At 38.3% G+C, this 5,208-nt stretch overlaps 1 long non-coding RNA gene across 1 annotated transcript; it reads right to left on the bottom strand.

Moving 5' to 3' along the window:
• Positions 1-3,639: 3,639 nt before the first annotated feature.
• LOC121987493 lies at positions 3,640-4,508 on the bottom strand. Its single transcript, XR_006113623.1, has 3 exons — positions 4,382-4,508; positions 4,087-4,294; positions 3,640-3,697 (listed from the first exon to the last, which is right to left on the bottom strand). It is a non-coding gene; the product is annotated as an uncharacterized LOC121987493 (long non-coding RNA).
• Positions 4,509-5,208: the final 700 nt, after the last annotated feature.

Genomic DNA, 5,208 nt, shown 5'->3' with positions numbered 1-5,208 from the left:
CCTGGAATCCTTTCAGGCTCCCCAAGCAGGGCTATATAAGCAGCCCTGCTCCCAGAAGCTAACAAGAACAATAATTAGAAAGTAACAACACTTATGCTTGAGTTTGTCTGAGTTTAACTTTCTGATTCTATGCATTCATTAATGTAAGAGGCTTCTCTGATTAGAGGAGATTTTTAGTGCGCTTTTTTCATCTTCCATGGATTAACAACTTCCCCAGTTGTAACCAAGTAAATCTGTTGAGTCCTGTCTTTTTAGTTTATTATTATTTATATATTTATGCAAGTGTTTTAATTAAGTTATATGTTTGAGAAATGTCTTTTTGTTTTGTCTTTGTGTAGGGGTTATTCATCCCCCCTCTAGCCGGCCACCAAGGGTCCTAACAAGTGGTATCAGAGCCAGGATGCTTCAGGAGGACTAACCGCTGATCGAAGCAAAGACGATGGCCGGAGCTAGCATCTACCCACCAGTATTCCAGGGGGATTTCACTTTTTGGAGACGTCGAATGAAGGTTTATTTTAAAACCAATTTTAATATTTATCTAACAATTGAGTATGGTTTTGATACGCTCAAAAGTAAAGAAGGAGAAGAACTTGAAGAGCATCAATGGATTGAGGAACAACGTAATGATTTTATGGCAAATGGTAAGGCTGAGTCCCGCCTTCTTAGCATTCTACATGCCCAGGACCTCGACAGAGTTGGAAAATACAAGAATGCAAAAGAACTTTAGGAAAAGTTCTTAAAGCTCTATGAAGAACCAAAAGTAGCTGAATCCAACTCCTCGATGAACTCCGAGTCGTCATCAGAAGCAGAAAATGAGAAAATTGCCAAAACTACTCTCATAGCTGAGTACCTACCTGAAGATAAAGAAAGTTCATCAAAAATTAGCATTGAGAGCATCAATGAAGGGGGAGCAACATCGGAGGAAAATAACTCTACAAGGGGTAAGTGAGGTACAATCTCTACCTCCTGAGCAATTGTTTAATTTGATAAAAATATCATCAAAAGATTCTTATAAATCAAAAATAGAAAATAGAAAATTATTAACAGAAAATAATGAGTTAAAAGGAATTCTAGCAACAACTTGTCGATTAGAGGATTTCGATAAACTAAAAATAGAAAATGAAATGTTAAAGGAACATATACAAACTTTAAAAAATTTTGCATGTTCAAAATTCTTGTTTCAAATTTTAGAAATTATTATAGAATAAAATAGAAATTTAAATATCATAATGGGTAAATTAGAAAATTATCAAAGAACTAAAAATTTTTCTTGTTAATCTGGTACAAAGGAATCTATTTTGGATTCCAAGATCATGCTTGTATTAATTTTCTTTTACAATTGAATTTGTTTTTAACTACAAAATCCCTTTTGAGTTTTTGTATGAAATTAATTTGATCCTAATTTTTTGAGAAACAGGAATTCAATATTCATCTATAGAAAAATCTCAATTTTTTTTAACATTTGAATTTTGTTATTCAAATTTTTTTAATTATTTCGCAAGAGTTATCCTTGCTAGCTAAAAAAAAATTTCTAAAAAGTTTTTGAGTTATTTATCTAAATACAACTTTTTAAATAATTTTTAAAATTATAAATCTTGAAAATGTATTTTCTTTTGTCAAAATGCATGCTCTATACATTTTTAAGAAATATTTCAAGATTTCCAAAATTATTTTAAGGCTTTCAATTTTAATTTATTTTCTCTTATACTTGTGTTTAAAATTGACCAAATTTTTTTAAAGCCATTTTAACCCTATAAATTCAAAATTTTGTCTGTTAAATAACTTAAAATTCTTGACAAGTTGCCCTTAGAATTTTTTATGTACCCCACTTTTTTATGTGATCAAAGGGGGAGCAGGGAAGATTAAGTATAGGGGGAGATAACTTTGTTATGATGTATACTAAAAGTCTAGCTTTTGGTATAAACATTTATCTAGAAATAAGAATCACATTGGTCAAATGTCTACATTTATGATAAATGTAGTTGTTCAATTAATTTATATTGTAGATAACATGGTGTGTGGTGTCACACACAGAGGATGTCACACCCCCAGGTAGTCCCTGTCCGAAGAAATTTCGGCAGCATCTCCCCTGTACGACGGACAATATGAAGCTCAGTATACATATATCTCTATACCTCAGCCACACACGACCGGAATAATACAATACAATTAAGAAACAACCCACGCAGTTTATATCAACATTCCACACAGATATAATATATGATCAATCCACGCAGTTTAATAAGGAAAGACGATATAGAACCTCGAAGATATATGTAAACCGCCTACTCCACTACAACGAAGAAAACAAATCTACGAAGTAATGAAAATACAACCGCAGCGGAAAACAAAAGTAGCAAACCCGAATGTTCAATGTAAAGTCCACAAGACAAACCCACAATACAAGTATATAAGATGCAAAAGAAAAATATAATCCGACAAAGAAAATCCTCGCGATAATGGGGCTAGCGACTGGAATCTCTCCTGACGGCCTCAACCTGAAAAATAGTAACAACGGGGTGAGTTCAAAGAACTCAGCAGGTAATCCAATAGATATGTACAGCAACATATAACTACCAGTAATATCCTAGGGTACAGTCTCCTAAACCATAGGACCTACAGTACAGTCTCCTAACAATATAACAGGTATGCATAGCTGAATAAACTGTAACGAGTAACCAGAAGCATGTAATACAGTTTACAGCAAGAATAATAAGAAATGCATAACTGAAATAAACTGTACTCACCTGCGAGGCTTGGGCGAATGACTGTGGACATACACAGATAAAGATAGTCAGAACAAATACGCATGTATCCTGTATGCATGTCAATCATATGCAGTCACCCAAGTGCATCATCCAATATGCAACAATCACAATAAATGCAATCATGCATATGATGCAATATGACATGGTCACCCCGACGCCATCGATCTCACACACAATGGTGAGACCGTGGGTAGGGTTGTGACACCCTGCCATCACTACACCTCAAGAGTGACCGAGTGGACGGGATGCTTTGAGTACACCTATCCTCCTACCTCAAACATAGTGAGGGAGCGCAATGCTCTCAACTCCCGGTACGCGATGACGGGGAGGGCTCCCGGCTGCAACCCCGCTGTGTCGTGCTACCCATGAGCACCCCGGCGGTGCACCACCGAGCAACCTGTCATACACACCCTGAGTGCTGTGTCACTACTGTAGCCGGCCGACGAGCTCAACAATAATGGAGTCGTCCATCGCCCAGCATGCAATCATGCGGTATGGTGCATGCGGCTACAGAATGTCATACCTGAACGTATCCTCCTCCATATACGTAGGTGCCAAAAAGGTAAACGCAGATATATAACAGAGATATAAACAACATGAATCCAACAATATATAACAAGTATCTCCAGCATCTAATCATGGGTAGATAAGCACTATAAGTAACCATAACCACAAACACATATACACATGGCAAGAGATAAAAGTAACCCAGACTAATGTAAAGCATCTAACAGTAGAAGCATGTGATAGGTATCAACTAAGCTAAGACCAGGGAAGAAATAAATCTACCATCTATCACTAGTAATTATATATAAACTATACATATCATAAGACAGTATCAAAAGATAAGTCAAAGGGTACCCGCCTCAAATAGAAGGTACAATCCAAATCCGAAGTCAACGTCGAGACGCCTGTCTCAAATCAGACTCCTGCGTCAAACAACATATATATTTTATTTAGCTAAATCCACATGAATAACTAAATAAAATCTCTAACACTAAATTAGGGTGAAACCCTAATCCACAATCTCAACTTACCAATTTAAATCTAATGGTCGATTAGGGTTAGTTACCTAATCCCTAATCACCAATTAGATTAGAAATCCAACGGTTGATTAGGGTTAATTACCCTAACCCTAACCATTTCATTAGATTTCTTCTACACAATTAAATCTACACACATGCATTAACTAATCATGGATTAATCCAATGCATTTCTAATCCAATACATGAATCAAATTCATCTAGAACAAGATCATCAAACAAATATCCAATTTCAATACATGATCTACAACAAGATCAATTATCCTATTCCTTACCTCGAATCCAAGGTGATCACCAATAGATCACAACCAAAGGTGTAGCTGCCGGTTAGGGTAGCTGCTGTTGGAACCTAAGATCACATCCACAAGATAGTACCTCTAGCTCACAACCATGCATACTAATCCACAGCACTCAATCAAAAGGAACAGAGCCTCCTCTCTGCCCGGATCGAGCTGCTGTCCACCACCAGAACAGCACAACCTACTGGAAACCATCTTACGGCTTGAATCAAGAACAGAAGATCCAAATTCATCAAGGCAACCTAAAGAAAAACCTAATTGAGAAGCTTACCGTGTGCGAAATGGAAGCTAGAACACAAGACAGTAGATCCAAGCCGGCGTCGAAGAGGAAAGGTCGAGGCTAGGGCTAAGACCTCCCTTCTTGATCAGCGATCTGCTCTCACGAAGCAACGATCCAAAGGGAAAAGCACCGGCGATGGACCTAGGGCATGGTTCGGCGAAAATCAAGAGAAGAAGAAGAATTATCGACTGTGCTAGGCACGAGTCGGAGGAAACCCAAAGAAGAGGAAGATCCGGTTAAAGCTAGCTTACCTATGCCGGGGATCGAGCGGATCTGGATCGATCCAGGGGCGTGGGCAGTCGATTAGAAGAGACGTCGGAGATTGAAGGAGGCGACAGACCTCCCACCTCGCTCCAAGACCCGATCTCCGCCTGCGACGCCGAGAAGATGAGAGAGATAGCCGAGAGAAGAGATGCGAAGGAACCGGGGAGAACAGAAAATCAGCTGCTAGCGATGTGCTCCTCCGGCGACTCGATGAGAACGATCGCTGAAGATGAAGGGTTTCCGCCGGTGTCGATTTCTCCGCGAGAGAGACAGAGAAGAGTCGGGGGAAGGAGAGGGTTCGGGCAAATCGGCGTTTTAGGAGAGGAAATAAGGAAAAAGAATTTATATAATAAAAACATTTCCTCACTTAAACGGGTATCCCAAATAGGCTTTATCCGAACCCGAAATTGATCCCCTCAAAACTCGTCGTACGAGCTCCGAAAAATTCCTAGAAAATTCCTAAAAATTCTGGAAAAATTCTATAAGGCTATTTTTGAAATAACCCTATTTATTTAAATTTCCGAGATCTCGCATCCTCCCCTACTAATAAAAAT

The sequence above is a fragment of the Zingiber officinale genome, chromosome 5B (assembly GCF_018446385.1).
Source record: "Zingiber officinale cultivar Zhangliang chromosome 5B, Zo_v1.1, whole genome shotgun sequence".
Taxonomy (NCBI): Eukaryota; Viridiplantae; Streptophyta; class Magnoliopsida; order Zingiberales; family Zingiberaceae; genus Zingiber; species Zingiber officinale.
Note: the sequence above shows the minus strand (reverse complement) of the source record. Positions and strands in the feature narration are given on the sequence as shown.